This window comes from Bos grunniens, chromosome 25 (assembly GCF_055505025.1).
Source record: "Bos grunniens cultivar Pamir isolate PY7600 chromosome 25, Bosgru_T2T1.0, whole genome shotgun sequence".
NCBI lineage: Eukaryota > Metazoa > Chordata > Mammalia > Artiodactyla > Bovidae > Bos > Bos grunniens.
This window is the reverse complement of record NC_141189.1, coordinates 23,052,814-23,076,462: the sequence shown is the minus strand read 5'-3', so window position 1 is coordinate 23,076,462 and position 23,649 is coordinate 23,052,814. Positions and strand designations below refer to the sequence as shown.

At 39.7% G+C, this 23,649-nt stretch overlaps 1 protein-coding gene and 1 pseudogene across 2 annotated transcripts in view; one reads left to right on the top strand and one right to left on the bottom strand.

Moving 5' to 3' along the window:
* MOSMO (modulator of smoothened) overlaps positions 1 to 23,649 on the top strand; it is a 75,302-nt gene that overhangs the window by 14,142 nt on the left and 37,511 nt on the right. The window lies entirely within an intron of this gene.
* LOC147345292 (large ribosomal subunit protein uL30 pseudogene) lies at positions 9,683 to 10,559 on the bottom strand (annotated as a pseudogene).

Sequence of the window (23,649 nt, the reverse complement as noted above, 5' to 3'; positions counted from 1 at the left end):
TCTCTTCCTGTCCTCAATCTTTCTAGCATTAGAGTCTTTTCCAATGAGTCAGCTCTTTGCATCAGGCGGCCAAATTATTGGACTTTCAGTTCAGTCCTTCCAATGAATATTCAGGACTGATTTCCTGTAGGATTGCTGGTTAGATCTCCTTGCAGTCCAAGGGACCCTCAAGAGTCTTCTCCAACACCACAGTTCAAAAGCATCAATTCTTCGGCACTCAGCCTTCTTTATAGTCCAACTCTCACATCCATACATGATGTCTCTGCTCTTTAATATGCTGCTTAGGTTTGTCATAGTTTTTCTTTCAAGGAACAAGCGTCTTTTAGTTTCATGGGTGCAGTCACTGTCCACAGTGATTTTGAAGCAAGAAAATTAAGTCTGTCCCTGTTTGCATCGTTTCCCCTATGTGTTTGCCATGAAGTGATGGGACCAGATGCCATGATATTCCTTTTTTGAATGTTGAGTTTTAAGCTAACTTTTTCACTCTCCTCTTTCACCTTCATCAAGAGGCTCTTTAGTTCCTCTTTGCTTTCTGCCATAAAAGTAGTATCATCTGCATATCTGAAGTTATTGATATTCCTCCTGGCAGTCTTGATTCCACCTTATGCTTCATCCACCTGGCATTTTGCATGACGTACTGCGTATAAGTTAAATAAGGAGGGTGATAATAGCCTTGATGTACTCCTTTCCAAGTTTGGAACCAGTCTGTTGTTCCATGTCTATTTCTAACTGTTGCTTCTTGACCTGTATACAGGTTTCTCAGTAGGCAGGTGAGATATCTGGTATTCCCATCTCTTTAAGAATTTTCCACAGGTTGTTGTGACCCACACAGTTAAAGGCTTTACCATAGTCAATGAATTTTGAAATTCCCTTGCTGGCTTTTTTTTGATCTGATGGATGTTAGCAATTTGACCTCTGATTCCTCTGCCTTTTCTAAACCCAACTTGACAACCTGTAAGTTCTCAGTTGAGGCCTAGCTTGGAGGATTTTGAGCATGACCTTGCTAGCATGTGAAATGAGCGCTGTTGTGTGGTAGTTTGAACATTCTTTGGCATTGCTCTCCTTTGGGATTGAAATGAAAATTGACTTTTTCCAGTCCTATGGCCACTGGTGAGTTTTCCAAATTTATTGGCATATCTCAGGTATTTGACATATTGAGTGCAACACTTACACAGCATCATCTTTTAGGATTTAAAGTAGCTCAGCTGGAATTCCAACACCTCCACTAGCTTTGTTCATAGTAGTGCTTCCTAAGGCCCACTTGACTTCATATTCCAGGATGTCTGGCTCTGGGCAAGTGATCACACCATCGTGGTTATGTGGGTCATTAAGGTCTTTTTTGTATGGTTCTTCTGTGTATTCATACCACCTGTTCTTAATATCTTCTGCTTCTTTTAGGTCTTAGTGTTTCTGTCATTTAATTGTGTCCACATTTGCATGAAATATTTCTTTGGTATCTCTCATTTTTTTGAAGAGATCTCTAATCTTCCCCATTGTATTGCTTTCCTCTATTTCTTTGCCATGAAGTGATGGGACCAGATGCCATGATCTTTTGTTTTCTGAATGTTGAGCTTTAAGCCAACTTTTTCATGCTCCTCTTTCACTTTCATCAAGAGGCTTTTTAGTTCTTCACTTTCTGCCATAAGGATGGTATCATCTGCATATCTGAGATTATTAATATTTCTCCCGGCAATCTTGATTCCAGCTTGTGCTTCTTCCAGCCCAGCATTTCTCATGATGTACTCTGCATATAAGTTGAATAAGCACGGTGTCAATATATAGCCTTGACGTACTCCTTTTCCTATTTGGAACCAGTCTGTTGTTCATGTCCAGTTCTAACTATTCCTTCTTGACCTGCATACAGATTTCTCAAGAGGCAGTTCAGATGGTCTGGTATTCCCATCTCTTTCAGAATTTTCCACAGTTTATTGTGATCCACAGTCAAAGGCTTTGGCTTAATCAATAAAGCAGAAATAGATGTTTTTCTGGAACTCTCTTTGCATTTTCCATGGTCCAGCGGATGTTGGCAATTTATTTGATCTCTGGTTCCTCTGCCTTTTCTAAAACCAGCTTGAACATCTGAAAGTTCATGGTTCACATACTGTTGAAGCCTGGCTTGGAGAATTTTGAGCATTACTAGCGTAGGAGAAGGCAATGGCACCCCACTCCAGTACTCTTGCCTGGAAAATCCTATGGACAGAGGAGCCTGGTAGGCTGCAGTCCATGGGGTTGCTAAAAGTCAGACACGACTGAGCGACTTCACTTTCACTTTTCACTTTCATGCAATGGAGAAGGAAATGGCAACCCACTCCAGTGTTCTTGCCTGGAGAATTCCAGGGACGGGGGAGCCTGGTGGGCTGCCGTCTATGGGGTCACACAGAGTCGGACATGACTGAAGTGATTTAGCAGCAGCAGCAGCAGCGTATGAGATGAGTGCAATTGTGAGGTAGTTTGAGCATTCTTTGGCATTGCCTTTCTTTGGAATTGGAATGAAAACTGACCTTTTCCAGTCCTGTGGCCACTGCTGAGTTTTCCAAATTTGTTGGCATATTGAGTGCAGCACTTTCACAGCATCATCTTTCCGGATTTGAAATAGCTCAACTGGAATTCCATCACCTCCACTAGCTTTGTTCATAGTGATGCTTCCTAAGGCCCACTTGACTTCACATTCCAGGATGTCTGGCTCTAGGTGAGTGATCACACCATCGTGATTATCTTGGTTGTGAATATCTTTTTTGTACAGTACTTCTGTGTATTCTTGCCACCTCTTCTTAATGTCTTCTGCTTCTGTTAGGTCCATACCATTTTTGTCCTTTATCGAGCCCATCTTTGCATGAAATGTTCCCTTGGTAGCTCTAATTTTCTTGAAGAGATCTCTAGACTTTCCCATTCTATTGTTTTCAGTGGCAGACTTTATTTTTGGGGACTCCAAAATCACTGCAGATGGTGACTGCAGCCATGAAATTAAAAGACGTTTACTCCTTGGAAGAAAAGTTATGACCCACCTAGACAGCATATTAAAAAGCAGAGACATTACTTTGCCAACAAAGATCCGTCTCATCAAAGCTATGATTTTTCCAGTAGTCATGTATGCATGTGAGAGTTGGACTATAAAGAAAGCTGAGCACCAAAGAATTGATGCTACTGAACTGTGGCGTTGCAGAAGACTCTTGAGAGTCCTTTGGACTGCAAGGAGATCCAACTAGTCCATCCTAAAGGAAATTAGTCCTGAATATTCGTTGGAAGGACTGATGTTGAAGCTGAAACTCCAATACTTTGGCCACCTGATGCAAAGAGCTGACTCACTGGAAAAGACCCTGATGCTGGGAAAGATTGAAGGCAGTAGGAAAAGGGGACAACAGAGGTTGAGATGGTTGGATGGCATCACCAAATCAATGGGCATGAGTTTGAGTAAACCCTGAAAGTTGGTGATGGACAGGGAGGCCTGTCATGATGTAGTCCACAGGGTGGCAAAGAGTCAGACACGACTCAGCAACTGAACTGAACTCAACTGATATCTTTGCATTATTCTAAGACATCCTCAAACAACCATTTTGCCTTCTTACATTTCTTTTTCTTGGGGATGGTTTTGGTCACAGCCTCCTGTACAGTGTTATGAACCTCCGACCATAGTTCTTCAGGCACTCTGTTTCTCAGATCTAATCCCTTGAATCTGTTTTTCATTTCCTCTGTATAATCATAAGGGATTTGATTTAGATCATGCCTAAATGGCCTAGTGGTTTTCCCTACTTTCGTCAATTTTAAGTCTGAATTTTGCAATAAGGAACTCATGATCTGAGCCACAGTCAGCTCCCGGTCTTGTTTTGCTGACTGTACAGAGCTTCTCCATCTTTGGCTGCACAGAATATAATCAATATATTCAATCAGTATAATCAGTCTGATTTTGGTATTGACCATTTGGTGATGTCCATGGGTAGAGTCATCTCTTTTGTTGTTGGAAGAGGGTTGCTGTGACCAGTGCATTCTCTTGGCAAAACTTTGTTAGCCTTTGCCCTGCTTCATTTTATACTCCACGGCCAAACTTGCCTGTTATTCCAGGTATCTCTTCACTTCTTACTTTTGCATTTCAGTCCCCTGTGATGAAAAGGACATCTTATTTTGGTGTTAGTTCTAGAAGGTCTTGTGGATCTTCATAGAACCATTCAGCTTCATCTTCTTCAGCATTAGTGGTTGGGGTGTAGGCTTGGATTACTGTAATGTTGAATGATTTGCTTTGGAAATGAACTGAAATCGTTCTGTCATTTTTGAGATTGCACCCCAAGTACTGCATTTTGGACTCTTTTCTTGACTATGAGAGATACTCCATTTCTTCTAAGGGATTCTTGCCCACAGTAGTAGACATAATAGTCATCTGAGTTAAATTCGCTCATTCCTGTCCCTCCTCCCTGAGAGCATTGTCTTCTACAAACACAAAACCTGGAAATGGTTGAGGAAGATGGAACCTCCTAACCATTGTTTGGGGTGGAGTCGGTGTTCCGGAAGCATATTGGGTTGGGCCAGTTGGGACGGGCCTCATTGGACTTTTAGCTGCATTGTGCCTGCTAGGTGACTGTCTGGGAATGGGAATAGCTGGGTAGAAGGCAGAGAAGGGGGCTTCCTTGGTAGCTCAGCTGGAAAAGAATCCACCTACAATGCAGGAGACCCCGGTGTGATTCCTTGGTCAGTAAGATCCTCTGGAGAGGATACCCACTCCAGTATTCTTGGGCTTCCCTGGTGGCTTAGATAGTAAAGCATCTGCCTGCAATGCACGAGACCTGGGTTCGATCCCTGGGTTGGGAAGATTCCCTGGAGGAGGGCATGGCAAGCCACTCCAGTATTCTTACCTGGAGAATCCCCATGGACAAAGGAGCCTGGCAGCTACAGTCCATGAGGTCACAAAGAGTCAGACACGACTGAGTGACTAAGCACAGCACAGCACATTTCTGTCCACTTAGTTCACTCATTACTAAAATATTAATGTTCACTCTTGCTATCTCCTATTTGACCACTTTTGATTTACCTTGATTCATGGACCGTTAGGTTTGTATGCAATTCCAGGTTTCTATGCAATATTGTTCTGACAGCATTGGACTTTACTTTCACCACCAGACACATCCACACCTGGGCGTCCATTCCTCTTTGGCTCAGCGTCTTTATTCTTTCTGGAGCAATTTCTCTGCTTTTCTCCAGTAGCATATTGGACACCTGCCAGTCTGGGGGGTTCATCTTTCAGTGTCTTCGCTTTTTTTTTTTTTTTTTTCAATAAACATCAAACACCTACCATCCATTTTTATCAAGTTTAAGATAACATGGATTTTTAAATATTCTTATTTTCTGTATCTCTAAGAAAGAAAAAAGAAAGTGAAGTCGCTCAGTCATGTCCGACTCTTTGCGACCCCATGGACTGTAGCCTACCAGGCTCCTCTGTCCATGAGATTTTCCAGGCAAAAATACTGGAGTGGGTTGCCATTTCCTTCTCCAAGTGTCTTCGCTTTTTGCCTTTTTATACTGTTCGTCTGTAAATGGGGATAATACCTATTACCTTGCAAAGTGGCTGGACAGATCAATACACCTGGACCACCTGCCACACCTATGTGCAGGCACCTATGATAGGTGGCTGTTGTTGTTAAAGAACTAAATGGGTTAATCTCTTATCACATCACAATGCATAATATAATGTTGAGATTGGCTATTTACCCCTCATGTAGTCACCAAAAGCAATCTGATTTTTTTTTTTTTCCAACTCGGATATATCACTGTTAGACCTGGTTGCCCATATCATTTTTACCATACATGCCTGATACTTAACCTGGATTGCTGTCGTCTTCCTTCCAGTTTAGTGCACTAAGAGAAAAAAAATACCAGGCAGCCTATTTATTGTGTATTTATGTATTTGCTTTTGGCTGCCCTGGGTCTTCATTGCTGCACGCAAGCTTCTGCTAGTGGCGGTTAGCGGAGGCCACTGTTGGTTGCAGTGTGCAGGCTTCTCCTTGCAGTGACTTCTGCTGTTACAGTGCCTGCTTCTAGGGTAGCCAGATTCAGTAGTTGTGGCGCACAGGCTTCGCTGCTCCTCAGCATGTGGAATCTTTCCAGACCAGGGACAAACCCATGCCCCCTGAATTGGCAGGTGGATTCTTAACCACTGGACGACCAGGGACGTCTCAGGTAGCCTATTTAAATGCTTATATACAAGTTCTGTTCTGCATATTAAAGGTAACATGTATTTGGGGATTCTCTAGTAATGATGACAGAATATACTAAACCATATTTCTGTCAGCCTTTTTACTGTAATGTTTGCTAAGTGCGCTATGGATGTAGTTTGTGGCCCAAGAATAGATTTTCCCCTAACCAGCCAACTGTATAAGCCATGACCTTGACCTCCTTAGTTGAAGTCAGTAACCAAGTATAAAGTGTTCTAAAAGTAAAGGATGATTGATAATCACAGGTAACCTATAATTTGTTATAGTCCTCTTCGTTTGCTTATTATTAGACATAAAATGAGAAACTCTGTATTTTCCTATCTGTAGATAAAATAATTATATTGAGAGTTTAAATTTTTAAAATCATTAATTGAATCACTGAAAAACCCATAGCAATGAATCTTCTTTAAATAACAGATGTATGTAGGCATGTAAGATCACCTTTAGGACTCCCACTTTCACAAGATTTAGTGGGTTAGGATCAGAAAACAAACCCTTATGTTGAAGTGTTGCTGGTATAGGACTAACTCCCAGAGCTTTCTTTCGGGAGTATTTGCCTACTAACCATCCAGCAGGTAGTTATCATCCATTAACCATTTAGACTCACACTAGTAGCCAGTAAGATGCTTGCTTTAAGTGCACCACCTTGTATTTAAGATTTTATTTTTTTGACTTTCAAGTTTTATTTTTTAAATTGGAGTATAGTTGATTTTCAGTGTCGTGTTAGTTTCCGCTTACAGCAAAGTGAATCAGTTATGCGTACACATATATCCACTCTTCTTACAGGTTCTTTACCCATATAGGTCATTACAGAGTATTGAGTAGAGTTCCCTGTGCTATACAGTAGGTCCTTATTATGTATCTGTTTTATCTCTAGTAGTGTATACATGTCAATTCCAATCTCCCAATTGATCCCTCACCACTTAAGATTTTAATTAATGTTATTGTGAATATCTTCAGAGTTATCAGGGAGGTTGGTACATTTTGGTTTTTCCTGCTGTGCTGTTTCTTTTTTTATTTTTGTCTCTGTTAAGTTGTTGGCCAGTGCTTTTGTTCTCTTTGTTAGCCTAGAGTTAATGAAAATACCTAAATACTTTTCCCATAAATACTTAAATACTTTATCCCTTATATATCGCCTCCTTTTGCCGTCTGCCCTCCCTCTTTAGGAACTTGTGGCAAATCCCCAACTTGACCATTCAGGCAGTTCACATCCAGTTGAAAAAGTCCGGGTTGCAAGTGTCATCAGCCGTCCCAAATGGTGCAGTTCCCCGTGACTTTTCTTGTATCCCCTTAGGTGTACAACCAAAGACCTCTAATGTGGTTAAGGGCTCCGATTTTCTGATTTGGGGTGTTGTTTTTTTTTGGGGGGGGAGAATCCACCCACTTCTTTGAAGAACAGGACTGTCTTTTGACTGTATGATTATAAACTACAGAAGCACTTGCTCCTTTTTTGTGAACTTATTCTCTTCTGCATTCCAGAAATTCTTTAACGATTCTGCTCTGTTATTGACATTTTCCCATGCTGTTATAGAATTTTTCTAAATGTAAATTGCTTGGGTCATTTCATTGAGATTTGGAGAAGGAAGAAGGGCAAACTGACTCACTTTATCCCCCAAGTGAAGGTGTTAGTTAGTCGCTAAGTGGTGTCCAGCTGTTTTGTGACCCCATGGACTATAGCTTGTCAGGCTCCTCTATCCATGGAATTCTCCAGACAAGAATACTGGAGTGGGTAGCCATGCCCTCCTCCAGGGGATTGTCCCAACCCAAGGATCAAACCCAGGTCTCCTGAATTGCAGGCAGATTCTTTACTAAGAAGCCCAAAGGTGTGTAATAAATGCTAACTGAATGAGAGAAATCAAAAGAGATTTAGTCCATATTAATTTATTGTCTTTTAAATTTTTATTAATACTCAGAAAAGTTGTAATATAGTAATTTTCCTAAGTCACACTTTTTTTTTTTTTTTTTAAGGTAAGCTAGGAAAGATTTGGCTTCCCTGGTGCCTCAGTGGTAAAGAATCTACCTGCCAAATGCAGGAATCGTGGGTTCCATCCCTGGGTTGGGACTAACTCCTGGAGAAGGAAATGGCAACCTGCTACAGTATTCTTGCCTGGGAAATCCCATGGACAGAGGAGTCCGGTGGGCTGCAGTCCATGGAGTCGCCAAATAGTTGGACATGACTTAGCAACTAAACAGCAACAAAAAGAGGCTTAAATTCTGTAGTCCCCAAATGGTAAGAACATTGGGTGACTGGTTAGAATGCAGGAGACATTACATTAGTTAAGTGACTAATAACACAGACTCTGGAATCTGGATTCAAATTCTCCCTGTGCTATTTGCTAATGGCATGGTCTTGGCTGACGTACTTCTGGGGCCTCTTTAAAGGTTAAAGCATCATGTATATAAAAAAAACAGTGCTTGGCACATAGCACTGCATATCAGCTAAAATTAACGGGACTGACTTTTGGAGATTTTTTGCTATAATCTTTTCAGTAGTCATAGGCAGTTATCTTAAAATTGATCATAAATGCTGTGTAGTTTTTGGTTGTAGATATAAATGTCACCATACTAGAATATAGAATCTAGCCCATGGACAAACGGACTTTTTTTTTTACCTTATATAAAGAATAATACCACTATAATGAAATGCTAAAAGAAAGCTTTGCTTGAACCATGTATATGTTTCACATACTCACAAAAAACAAAAGTGATAGCAAGAAAGTAAGTCCTACTGTTGAGTACAAATTGAAACCAGTGAGCCTAAGTGCATGTCAGATGGATAATGTAACTACCCAGGAAAAAATAATAAAGTAACTTTTGAATACAGTGCTGTGGCTGTGTTCTCTTAGTGGACCATACCTAAGGACAGAGAGACCATTGTTGGTCTTGGTAGGTAGCGAACCCCCTATAGTAGGTCTTCACAAGAACTGTTATTCCCATTTTGCTGATGAAGAAGTATAGTTGAAGAAGGGAATGATTTGTTTGGCATCTTTTAATAAGGTGGGAGAGCTGAATTTAAAAGCCCATAACCTGTTCATTATACCACACTACTTTTTAAAATTGTTATAGTGCGCTGTTAGATGAGTCCCTGGTTTCTTTAGTTCTTACCTTTCGTTTATTGTTCTTCCCTTCCCTGTATCTTTTATTATTTCTTTTCTTTATCATCTGTAATATTAGTCAGAACCTCATTTTCAAGAGCTTCTTGGCCTCTTGTATCTCCTTTCCTTCAAGAATTTCATTCCATGCCATCATGCCTACCTTTTTGAAATCTGCCTTCCTAAATTAAAGGGTGTGTGACACTTCCCACGCTTTTCATTATGAATTCCAAGGTGGCCTGAAAGATTTTCTCTTGATTCTCATTCCTCCTACTTTGTCAATAATTAGTTTCCTGCTGAATTATAGCTAGTGTCAAAGTCATGATTACTTACAGGCATAGTCTGTATTGATAACTGATCCTGAAAGTTGTAAATGAGAGAGCTTCAGTCTTTTTTTTTTTTCAGTTTGTTTCGTTTATTAACTGGCCAGATTGCAGAAATAATCCTGGTAGATACCTTAGTTCATCCTTCCAATAAGCCTCTTGATCTGGTCTTCCCTGTTGCCAGCGTCTCCACCTTCTACAAAATGGGTGGTCTTTTTCTTCATTCCCCTTCATGGAGAAGACAATTTAAAGGGCCGCAGGAAGTTGTTTGCCGCTTTGAAACGTTTTCCAATGGTATAGATCTCATGAATCAGATCCTGCGTGCAGATGATTCCGTATTTCCCAAGAGACCGAGCAATCAGTGCATTGTATGTCAGGGCATTCACTTCTTGTTCATTTTGCCATAACCACGCTTGTAGATCAGTTCATTTACAGACTTCAGATTTGGGTACCCCCATGTAATGTATGGCTCCACAATTCTCAGCATGTTAATTGATGCCTTGTTGAGCTTCACAAAGGTGCCATTGAAGATCTGCCGGAGGCAAAGGAGCTGCAGCACCTTTCAAACTTTTGGGCTCACACCGTTGATACCTGTGATCCTGATGACAAATGCCAGTTTGGGTTCTGCGGGTACATAGAAGTTGCCGGCTTTTCGTGCCATCCTAGCCATTTGAATTTCAGTTCTGTACATCTGCCTATATTCCTTGTGGTAATGCTTGGCTTTTTCATAGATAAGCTTCCTCCTTGCCTTTCAAAGCATCTTTTGGGCAAACTTCTTTCTCAGGCGCTTGATCTTAAGCTCTATGAAATTCTTTCGCTTTTTCTTAAGGGTTTCTGGCACAGCAGGAACCTTCTTTTTCTTCTCTTCTGCACCCTCTATGGTTCCAGCTGGGAAAGAGGTGAAAGCTTCATTCCTAAAGACATCTATCTGTTTGTAACTTGAAATATCTTATGGGGATTTGGTGAGACATGTGGTGGGGAAAGTGATAGAGAATGCAATTGTTGGACCTGCATTTTTTCTATGAGAAATAGTCGAAACAAATATCAGTTTATAAACTGTGATTTTAAAATGATTGATTCATTAAAGAAGGCAAGTAAAAATAGCAGTGAAACAAAACATAATAACTAGTTAAATGAACTTTCTGTTCTTTGAAAAGGGACTGATTAAGGAAGAAAATATGTAAATAATTTGAGTACATAAGCTGCTATTTGAGATTTTGCTGGGTAAAACTGATGGGAAGAATTAAACTATTCAAGAATTTAGTTGGATCTTGCTTAAAGTACTTTGTGTTGTAAATCTCCAAACTTTTAAACTACAGCATTTAAAGAACCTCTTCTTGAATTAGCACAATCAAAATGGAATTCATTCTATTTTTTAATCATTCCTGAATTACTGTCTTTAATTTTTTTAAAAATTCTGGATTATTCCAGTTGGCCCCGTCTTTTTAAAAAAAATTTTTTTAATTTTATATTGGAATATAGCCAATTAACAATACTGTGATAGTGTCAGGTAAACAGCAGAGGGACTCAGCCATACCCAATACATGTATCCATTCTCCTCCAAACCACCTTCCCATCCAGGCTGCCACATAACATTGAGCAAAGTTCTCTGTGCTGTACAGTAGGTCCTTGTTGGTTATCCATTTCAGATACAGCAGTGTATGCATGTCATCCCAAACTGACTATCTCTTCCTCCCATTCTTACCACCTGGCAACCATAAGTTCATTCTCAAAGTCTGGGAGTCTGTTACTAGTTTGTAAATAACTTCATTTCTATTATTTCTTTTTAGATTCCACATACAAGGGATACCATATGATATTTCTCCTTCTCTGTCTGACTTCATGCAATATAACAATCTCTAGGTCCATCTCTGGAGAAGGCAATGGCACCCCACTCCAGTACTCCTGCCTGGAAAATCCCATGGGCGGAGGAGCCTGGTAGGCTGCAGTCCATGGGGTCGCTAAGACTCGGACACGACTGAGCGACTTCATTTTCACTTTCCACTTTCATGCATTGGAGAAGGAAATGGCAACCCACTCCAGTGTTCTTGCCTGCAGAATCCCAGGGACGGGGGAGCCTGGTGGGCTGCCGTCTATGGGGTCGCACAGAGTCAGACACTGAAGCGACTTAGCAGCATAGTAACTCAGCTGGTAAATCATCTGCCTGCAATGCAGGAGACCCCAGTTCAATTCCTAGGTTGGGTAGATCCCCTGGAGAAGGGATACCCACTCCAGTATTCTTGGGCTTCCCTGGTTGCTCAGACAGTGAAGAATCCGCCTGCAATGCAGGAGATCTGGGTTCGATCCCTGGGTTGGGAAGATCCCCTGAAGGAGGGCATGGCAACCCACTTCAGTATTGTTGCCTGGAGAATTCCCATGGACAGAGGTGCCTGACGGGCTACAGTCCATGAGGTCACAAAGAGTTGGACATGACTGAGCAACTAAGCACAGCACATATCAGAGAAATTGTCCAGAAAACCTAGGCCCAGAATTTCAGTATAATGTTAAAAAGAAATAAGATTAGCAATCAGATTAATTTTTTTTAATTTATGTTTTATCAGAATTAAGACAGTAAAATAATGTTATAGTCTTTTATTGGATTAACTGAGTTTCTAAACACCTGAAGAAAATTATTTTAGTATTTCCTGTGCAGAGTTTGTGAAGAATGTGCCTTTGTCTGTGGAATCAGAGTCATGAGACCTCTTTGCTGATGTTTCTAAAGGTTAACTCTCTGGACAAACTTACCAAAAAAAAAAAAACACTATTCTACCAAAATATGCCTAAATAGTAAACTGTTCACGAAGTATCGAATCAGACTTTTTTCCAGCGGGTACCTAGTCATTTAACCTGTTATTCAGTTTCCTCATTTGTATTATTTTGAGAATTAAATAAGTATATGTAAAACAGTTAATAATACTATGACTGGCACTAAATAAGTGCCCAGAATATAGTGGCAGCTATTACTATTTATCCTTCCCCCGCCCCTAGATTTACAAGTGATAGGGAAGCAAAATTTATTTTGAGCACCCTTTATTCTAATGCTAAGGTTTTAAAGTAGAGGTTAGGACAAAATCATATTTTTCTGAACCCAAACACTTGAGATTCTGTTTGGGAAGTGAGAAAGCTGCCAAATGTCTACTCTACTTGTGCAGTGGCAAGAAGATTGAATTTCTAGTGTGTTTCCTGCCTCAAGTGCTTGCCTTCGATCCTTTGTCTCAATATGAAAATTTCTGTGTTCGTTTGGAGATCCTTGTCTGACTGAAACAACAGAGAACAGCTTCCAGCAGTTTTAGTATGGCTAGCTAACCATAACTTTCTGGAAGACTATCTGGATGCAGTTGCAATTTTTAAAGCCTATCATATTTTATGACATTAAATTTCTTTCCGTTCTTTTCCTAAGTTGTGCCCGTTCATCTTAAGAAATACACATTTTATGCAGAAAATGTAAGTATATAGTTGACTATCAATAAAAATTATTATCAATTAAACTACTCGAGCTTTCCCTTATCTCAGTTTCAGAATATAATCATTACCCCAAACACATACATGCACATACATATATACCCATACATGCAAATGTAAACTTTATTTATTGTGATTACTCAATTGCTTTATGTAGTAGAAGTTATGATTTATTATTATTATTATAATCATTTCATCAGTGTCATGGGCATCCCTGGTGGCTCAGTCAGATGGTAAAGAATCTGCCTGCAATGCAGGAGACCTGAGTTCGATTCCTGGGTCAGGAAAATCCCCTGGAGAAGGGAATGGCAATCCACGCCAGTATTCTTGCCTGAAGAATCCCATGGACAGAAGACCCTGGTGGGCTGCAGTCCATGGGTTGGCAGAGTCGGACACAGCTGAACAACTAACACTTTCACTTTCACATCAGTGTCATAGATAAGCTGCTGAACCCTGGTCTTTTTTTTTTTTTTTATTTGACTACATTAGGTCTTAGTTGCAGATTGCAGGATCTTTCGTTGTGGCATGCAGGCTCTCTAGTTGTGGTGTGGGCTTAGCTGCCCCACAGCATGTGGGATCTTAGTCCCCTGACCAGGGATGGAAGCTGTGTCACCTGCATAAGAAGGTGGATTCTTAACCACTGGACCACCAAGGAAGTCCCCTGGACCCTGGTCTTTAAAGAGAGAGAATCCGGGGCTTACCTGGCAGTTGAGTGGTTAAGACTCTGTTCTTCAGATGCAGGGAGGCACAGCTTTGATCCTTGGTCAGGGAACTAAGATCCGTCATGCCACACATCTTGGCCAAAAAAATTGAGAGCAGATGCTGACATCAGAAGTGCATAATTAATACTTTGTAAGTATCAGATGGTGGTTTTGTTTGTTTTTAAAATGGTCATTTTTCCTGCTTCATCAAAAGACATTCTTTTTTTAAAATAATTTTATTTATTCATTCTTTTTTGTCTGTGTTGGGTCTTCACTGCTGCCTGGGCCCTTCTCCAGCTTTAGTGAGCTGGGGCCTCCTCTCAGCTGCGGTGCTCAGGCTTCCCATTGCAGAGCAAGTGCTTTAGGGCTTGTGGGCTCCAGCAGTTGTGGCTTCTGGGCTCCAGAGCATAGTCTCAATATTTGTGGCACACGGATTCATTTGTTCCACAGCACGTAGAATCCTCCCAGACCGGACCCTTCACCACTGAGCCACCAGGGAACCCCCAGAAGGGTGTTTTAAACTCATTTCTAAAAATAACATTAAGTTGATGCATAGTTGATTAACAGTATTACTTTCAGGTGTATGCATATTGATTCAACGTTTTATAGATATGCTCCGTTAAAAACTTACTACAATATAATGGCTATAATTCCTGGTGCTAAACAATATATCCTTGTTGCTTATCTATTTTATATAGCTGCTTATAGTTTTTAATCCCATACTCCTAATTTTCCCCTCTTCCCTTTGGTAACCACTAGTTTTTCTATATCCATGACTCTATTTCCTTTTTCAAATTACCCTTTAAAAAAAAATTTTTTTAGGTTATTTTTATTTTTGGCTGCACTGGGTCGTCGTTGCTGTGCGCAGGCTTTCTCTAGTTGCAGCAAGCAGCAGCTGCCCTCGTTGTAAGGTGTGGGCTTCTCGTTGTGGCGGTTTCTCTTGTTGCAGAGCAGAGCACTAGGGCTCATGGGCTCTGTGGTTGTGTCAGTAGAGCTTAGTTGCCCCACAGCGTGTGGAATCTCGCTAGAGCAGGAATCAAACCCATGTCCCCTGCATTGGCAGGTAGATTCTTAACCAGTGGACCACCAGGGAAGTCCTAAATTACCTTTTACTATACTGAACCTCTTTCTTGTAGGAATTGTTATATATAATCTTCTTGAGGCTTCCCAGCTGGTGTTAGTGATAAAGAATCTGCCTGCCAATGCAAGAAATGCAATAAGCTCGGGTTCAGTCCCTGGGTCAGGAATATTTCCTAGGAAATGGTACCCACTCCAGTTTTCTTGCCTGGAAAATTCCGTGGGCAGAGGAGCCTGGCAGGCTACAGTCCATGGGGCCACAAAGAGCAACATGACTGAGCTATTGCACCATATATATACTCTTCTTAGTCATATTTCCTTTAATTTTTTTTTCTAAAACTGTATTTTCCCAAAGGTGATAAATAATATTTCATGTTCTACATTTACTTTCCATTTACCATTGCATCACTACTATATATGTGAATTAGTACGTATGATCAGAGTATTACTTCCTTTACACTTTCTGTGATGCTCATGTTTTTAAAAGTTATAAAGTACAGATCGTTAAGTGTAAATTCCTACCATTTTGAATACTTGCAAGTTCAAAAGAATTTTTTTCCCAAGGCTGTTAGGTATGTGTATGACTCATAACATGAAACAGGGTTGCCTGTTCTTTCTCAATTAAGTTGACATTTAAAGTCTTCTGGTCTTTCCTGTCTGTACTTAGCTGCTCAGTTGTGTCCGACTCTTTGCAACCCTATGGACTGTAGCACGCCAGATTTTTCTCCTGGCAAGACAGGAGTGGGTTGCCATTTCCTCCTCCAGGGGATCTTCCCAACCCAGGGATCAAACTCAGGTCTCCCGTATTGCAGGCAGATTCTTTACTGTCTGATCCACCAGGGAAGCCCCTTATCTGTCTAGGGGAAAAATATCTAACATAGTTTAATGTCATATAGATTATCATAGATCTTACAATTTGGGAAAATTCTCCTTTCTTCAATCTCCTTTCCAGTTTTAAAGCTTTTACCTCTCCTTTCAGTGTGCCACCAAAATGTAGTTTGGTAATCAGTTGATTTGAACTTTAGACACTAAAATCTTCTGGACAGAAAATGCTGTTGTGTTCTTAAGGGCTTTTCCTCAGTTATTTGGACCTCTCATAGAAATTTTGAAATCACTGGATTGTTAAACAGCTTCACACAAAAATTTATGTTTGGCTATAAAGACCATTTTCTCAGATTCCTTCCCCGTAAACCCATGTTTCTCTGTCCAGCCCCCCAGGTTTGGGATGTTTCCTAGCAAAATTGTTTCTGATATCCATTCTTATATTAGAAGAAATCTATTCAAAGTGTGTCACCATGTTGCTTTGGACTCCATACGGAATTCATACTATCTGCTCAAACTTCATCCAGATTCAGAATTGGTTAGAGTGCTCTGAGCCTCAGTATTCTCTTGGGTCTTTTATTTTGCAGACTTACCTGTAGATTGACTATTCACTGCGGTTCAGAACCTATCATGCATCTCTGCAGGAAAAGGTTCAAATGCAGTTGTATGTGAAAATCAAAACTTTATTTTTCCAACAGGGTAAACGTGTATCTCTATGTAAAGCTAAACCAGCTAAGGCAGGTCACTGTTTTTCCACTTGAAAACTTGCTTCAAGTGTCATAACATGAGTGTTTCATGCATATTTCTAGGCAAATTATGTACCAGTGCCTTTCTCTTTACAATTAAAGATTTCCAGTTCAGAACTTTTTTTTTAAGTATTCTGTTGAGCTGACAAATGGTCACAAAAGTGATTCTGACTTAACTTATTCCATTTTTTACAAAGTATTTTTTACCTACTCTAGGATAAGATGCAATAAAGACTCAGTTTTAGTGAAAGCGACAAACAAACAGTTAGTTGGAATTCAGTAAGAAGAGTGCTAGCTCAGTTCAGTCGTTCAGTCGTGTCCGACTCTTTTACAACCCCATAAATCTCAGCACGCCAGGCCTCCCTGTCCATCACCAACTCCCACAGTTCACTCAGACTCACATCCATCGAGTCAGTGATGCCATCCAGCCATCTCATCCTCTGTCATCCCCTCCTCCTCCTGCCCCCAATCCCTCCCAGCATCAGAGTCTTTTCCAATGAGTCAACTCTTCGCATGAGGTGGCCAAAGTACTGAGTTTCAGCTTTAGCATCATTCCTTCCAAAGAAATCCCAGGGCTGATCTCCTTCAGAATGGACTGGTTGGATCTCCTTGCAGTCCAAGGGACCCTCAAGAGTCTTCTCCAACACCACAGTTCAAAAGCATCAATTCTTTGGCCCTCAGCCTTCTTCACAGTCCAACTCTCACATGCATACATGACCACAGGAAAAACCATAGCCTTGACTAGACGGACCTTTGTTGGCAAAGTAATGTCTCTGCTTTTGAATGTGCTATCTAGGTTGGTCATAACTTTCCTTCCAAGGAGTAAGCGTCTTTTAATTTCATGGCTGCAGTCACCATCTGCAGTGATTTTGGAGCCCCCCAAAATAAAGTCTGACACTGTTTTCACTGTTTCCCCATCTATTTCCCATGAAGTGATGGGACCGGATGCCATGATCTTCGTTTTCTGAATGTTGAGCTTTAAGCCAACTTTTTCATGCTCCTCTTTCACTTTCATCAAGAGGCTTTTGAGTTCCTCTTCACTTTCTGCCATAAGGGTGGTGTCATCTGCATATCTGAGGTTATTGATATTTCTCCCGGCAATCTTGATTCCAGCTTGTGTTCCTTCCAGTCAAGCGTTTCCATGATGTGCTCTGCATATAAGTTAAATAAGCAGGGTGACAATATATATCCTTGACATGCTCCTTTTCCTATTTGGAACCAGTCTGTTGTTCCATGTCCAGTTCTAACTATTGCTTCCTGACCTGCATACAGATTTCTCAAGAGGCAGGTCAGGTGGTCTGGTATTCCCATCTCTTTCAGAATTTTCCACAGTTTATTGTGATCCACACAGTCAAAGGCTTTGGCATAGTCAGTAAAGCAGAAATAGATGTTTTTCTGGAACTCTCTTGCTTTTTCCATGATCCAGCAGATGTTGGCAATTTGATCTCTGGTTCCTCTGCCTTTTCTAAAACCAGCTTGAACATCAGGAAGTTCACGGTTCACGTATTGCTGAAGCCTGTCTTGGAGAATTTTAAGCATTACTTTACTAGCATGTGAGATGAGTGCAATTGTGCGGTAGTTTGAGCATTCTTTGGCATTGCCTTTCTGAAGTTGAACAGCATTATCAAGCTGAAGTTGAACGGTTCTGTGAAGACCTACAAGACCTTTTAGAACTAACACCCAAAAAAGATGTCCTTTTCATTTTACAGGACTGGAATGCAAAAGTAGGAAGTCAAGAAACACCTGGAGTAACAGGCAAATTCGGCCTTGGAATATGGAATGAAGCAGGGCAAAGACTAATAGAGTTTTGCCAAGAAAATGCACTGGTCAGAACAAACACCCTCTTCAAACAACACAAGGGAAGACTCTACACATGGACGTCACCAGATGGTCAACACCAAAATCAGATTGATTATATTCTTTGCAGCCAAAGATGGAGAAGCTCTATACAGTCAACAAAAACAAGACCAGGAGCTGACTGTGGCTCAGATCATGAACTCCTTATTACCAAATTCAGACTTAAATTGAAGAAAGTAGGGAAAACCACTAGACCATTCAGGTATGACCTAAATCAGATCCCTTATGATTATACAGTGGAAGTGAGAAATACATTTAAGGGCCTAGATCTGATAGATAGAGTGCCTGATGAACTATGGAATGAGGTTCGTAACATTGTACAGGAGACAGGGATCAAGACCATCCCCATGGAAAAGAAATGCAAAAAAGCAAGATGGCTGTCTGGGGAGGCCTTACACATAGCTGTGAAAAGAAAAGAAGCGAAAAGCAAAGGAGAAAAGGAAAGATATAAGCATGTGAATGCAGAATTCCAAAGAATAGCAAGAAGAGATAAGAAAGCCTTCCTCAGCAATCAATGCAAAGAAATAGAAGAAAACAACAGAATGGAAAAGACTAGAGATCTCTTCAAGAAAATTAGAGATACCAAGGGAACGTTTCATGCAAAGATGGGCTCGATAAAGGACAGAAATGGTATGGACCTAACAGAAGCAGAAGATATTAAGAAGAGGTGGCAAGAATACACAGAAGTACTGTACAAAAAAGATATTCACAACCAAGATAATCACGATGGTGTGATCACTCACCTAGAGCCAGACATCCTGGAATGTGAAGTCAAGTGGGCTTTAGAAAGCACCACTATGAACAAAGCTAGTGGAGGTGATGGAATTCCAGTTGAGCTATTTCAAATCCGGAAAGATGATGCTGTGAAAGTACTGCACTCAACATGCCAGCAAATTTGGAAAACTCAGCAGTGGCCACAGGACTGGAAAAGGTCAGTTTTCATTCCAATCCCAAAGAAAGGCAATGCCAAAGAATGCTCAAACTGCCGCACAATTGCACTCATCTCACATGCTAGAAGAGTGCTAAAATAGTAGTAAATGCATATTGCTGTGGGAGCACACTGGAATGCCTCTAACTCAGGCTTGAAATGTTAGAAATGGCTAGGAACATGGAAGAGTGACATCTAAAGAATAAGTTGATCTAAAGAATAAGTTGACCAGAGACGGAAGGATGTAAGAGTGTTCCAGGTAGAAGGAAAAGCAAGTTTAAAGTCTCAGAAGTTTGTTTTGTTTGTTTGTTTGTTTTAAAGTTGTATTTGGGGAACCTGAAAGCTCAGTGTGCCTGATTACTGTAGTTTGAAGGGAAGAGTAGTGTCAAGGATGATGGGGAAATAGGGACTAGATGATGAAGAGCTTATTTTTTCCATCTCTTTCTTTAAAAAAAAAAAACAGATTTATTGAGATATTTTGCGTGCTACATAGTGCGTCCCTTTAAAGTGTACAATTTTTAGTATATTCAGTGTTGTACAACCATCACCAGTCAGCTTTAGAACATTTTTGTCACCTCTGAAAGAAACCCTGTGCCCTCAACTATCACCACCCCCTCAAATATTCCAGCCCTAACCTATTCTGCAGGTTTTATGTAAATAGAATCATATAACCCTTTTGTGACTGGCTTCTTTCCTGTTTATCCAATGTCATAACATGTATCAGTATTTCACTTCTTTTTATGGCCAAATAATGTTCCATTGTATAGATAAACTTCATTTTGTTCAGTAATTCATCAATTGATGAGCATTTGGGTTGTTTCTACCTTTTGTAGCTATTATGAGTGATGCTACTATGAACACTAACATACACATTTTTATGTGGACATATGTTTTCAGTTCTCTTGCTTTCCTAGGAGTGAAATTGCTTGATCATATCTTTTTTTTTTTTTTTTTTTACTTAAAAGCTTCTTTTTATTTTTTTTAATTTTATTTTATTTTTAAACTTTACAATATTGTATTAGTTTTGCCAAATATCGAAATGAATCCGCCACAGGTATACCTGTGTTCCCCATCCTGAACCCTCCTCCCTCCTCCCTCCCCATACCCTCCCTCTGGGTATGGATTGCAGCCATTCTGACTGGCGTGAAATGGTACCTCATAGTGGTTTTGATTTGCATTTCTCTGATAATGAGTGATGTTGAGCATCTTTTCATGTGTTTGTTAGCCATCTGTATGTCTTCTTTGGAGAAATGTCTATTTAGTTCTTTGGCCCATTTTTTGATTGGGTCATTTATTTTTCTGGAGTTGAGCTGTAGGAGTTGCTTGTATATTTTTGAGATTAGTTGTTTGTCCATTGCTTCATTTGCTATTATTTTCTCCCATTCTGAAGGCTGTCTTTTCACCTTGCTAATAGTTTCCTTTGATGTGCAGAAGCTTTTAAGTTTAATTAGGTCCCATTTGTTTATTTTTGCTTTTATTTCCAATCTTCTGGGAGGTGGGTCATAGAGGATCCTGCTGTGATGTATGTCGGAGAGTGTTTTGCCTATGTTCTCCTCTAGGAGTTTTATAGTTTCTGGTCTTAGGTTGAGATCTTTAATCCGTTTTGAGTTTATTTTTGTGTATGGTGTTAGAAAGTGTTCTAGTTTCATTCTTTTACAAGCGGTTGACCAGTTTTCCCAGCACCACTTGTTAAAGAGATTGTCTTTAATCCATTGTATATTCTTGCCTCCTTTGTCAAAGATAAGGTGTCCATATGTGTGTGGATTTATCTCTGGGCTTTCTATTTTGTTCCATTGTTGATCATATCTTTATGTGGAACTGACAGGCTGTTTTCCAAAGTGGTTGCACCAATGTACATTTCTACCAACAATGTATGAGGATTCTGATTTCTCTACATTTCACCAATACTTGTTACTTGTGTTTTTGATTATAGCCATCCTAGTGGATATGAAGTAGTTTGTCATTGTGCTTTTGATTTCCATTTCCCTGATGACTAATAATGGTAAGCACTTTTCATATGCTTTTGGCCATTTCTATTCTGTCTTTGGAAAAATGTCTGATCCTCTGCCCATTTTTATATTGAATTGTCTTTTTATTATTGAGTTATAAAAGATAATTATTAGACATTTGACTTGAAAATATTTTCCTCTGTCCTGTGGGTTATCTTTTCACTTTCTTCATGGAATCCTTTGATGCACAGATGTTTTTAACTGTGAAGTCCATTCTATCTACTGTTTGTTTTATTGCTTGTGCTTTTGATGTCATATCTAAGAATCCATTGTCATGAAGGTCTTTTCCTGAGTTTCTTCTCAGAGATTTAACTGTTACATTCAGATTTCTTTTCAATTTTGAGTTAATTTTTGTATATGGTGTGAAGCAAGAGTCTGCATTTATTTTTTCACATATGTCCCATCACTACTTGTTGAAAAGACTATTCTTTCTTCACTGAATAGTCTTGGCACTGTTGTTAAAAATCAGCTGGCCATAAATGTGAGTGTTTATTTTGGGACTGTCAATTCTACTCCATTGATCACTGTCTGTCTTTGTGCCATTGTTACACAGTCTTGATTACTATAGTTTTATAGTAGATTTTGAAATCAAAAAGTGTATCTTTGAACTTTGTTCTTTTTCAAGATGTTTGTGACCATTCGTAAGTCCCTTGTATTTCCATATAAATTTTAGGGTCATCTTATTGATTGTTACAACAGAAAACAAAAAACCCATCGGGGAATTGTGATAAAGATCACATTGAATCTATAAATCAATTGGGCAACTATTATCTAATAAATCTTCCAATCCATGGGTATGGGACATCTTACTATCTATTTAAAACTTTGTTAATTTCAGCAACATTTTGTAGTGTTCAGTGTAAAAGAGTTATAGTTAAAAAAATTTTTTAGTGGCTGACCTCAAGTTTGTAGTGTATATTTATAGCTAATCCAAGGCCTCTTTAAATAATAGTATGTTGAATACCGCTTCAGAGGCAGTGCAGCTACCTTATTATAGAGTATTAAATTCCCAGTTCCTCCTTGCAACATCACTGTCATTCACTTCACTGAATGTTATTACTTTGCACAGACTGTTTTCTTTCTCTCTCTTTTTTTTTTTTTTTTGTCTGTGCTGGGTCGTGCCAGGACTTCTCTAGTTGCAGAGCACAGGCTGTAGAGTTCCTAGGCTTCAGCCATTATGGTGTAAGGGCTTAGTTGCCCCATGGCATGTGGATCTTAGTTCTCTGACCAGGGATCGAACCTGCATCCCCTGCATTGGAAAGTGGATGCTTAACCACTGGACCACCAAGGAAGTCTCTTATATGTTTTTTGATACTTATCCTGCTTGATTTTTTGAGTTTCCTATATCTATGGTTGCCACTTGTCACTAATTTTGGGAAATTCTTGGCCATTACTTCGGATGTTTCTTTTGTTCCTTTTTTTCTTTCTTCTCCTTCTGTGTTCTCACTATGCTATGTTATATCTTTGGTCATTGTCTCACAGCTCTTAGATATTCTATCTTTTTCATTCTCTTTTCTCCTTGCAGTTCAAACACTTTCTATAGACATTTCCAGCTTGCTGATTCTTTCTTCAGCTGTGTGTACTGTATTGATGAGCCCATCAAAGACAGTCTTCATTTCTGTTTCAGGGTTTTTTATTTTATTTATTTTTGGCCGTGCTGGTCTTCACTGCTGCTCCAGCTTTTCTCTAGTTGCAGTGCACAGGCACTCATTGAGGTGGGCTTCTTGCTGTGGAGCATGAACTCTAGGCGCACGGGATTCAGTAGTTGTAGTTGTCCTGTGTCCTCAGTTCTCTGATGGATCTATGAAAAGTTGTTGACATTGAGTTTGTCACTTTCTTGTTCTGTGGGCAAGAGTGACAACATCTGAGTTCCTTACATACTGGTCCAAAAACCAGAAGTTAACCATTTATTTTGTTAAGTTTGTTCCTTAGTGTTTTGTTCTTTTTGCTGTTATTGTAAATGCAATCTTTACTTTCTTAATTTTCAGATTGTTCATTACTAGTATATGGGAACACAATTTTTATATATTGATATTATATCCTACAATCTTTTTACAGTCGTTTATTCTAATAGTGTTTCCATAAATTTATTTTTCTTGCCCAGTTGCCTTAGCTTAACAGTGCGGAATAGAAGCAGCAAGAATAGATATCCTTGTCTTATTCCTGATCTTATGCAGAAACATTCAGTCTTTCTCCATTAAGTATGCTAACACTGATATATGTACATATATCCTACTGTTACATTTATAATATACATGTATGATATTTATCAGGTTGAGGAAGTTCATTTCTATTCCTAGTCTATTCCTATTCTGTATCTACATTTTTGCAAAACTGTGGTATCATATCACAACTAGATGATTGACATTGATGTATTCCACAGATCTTATCTATATTTCCTTACTTTTACTTGTAGTCACTTGTGTTTATGT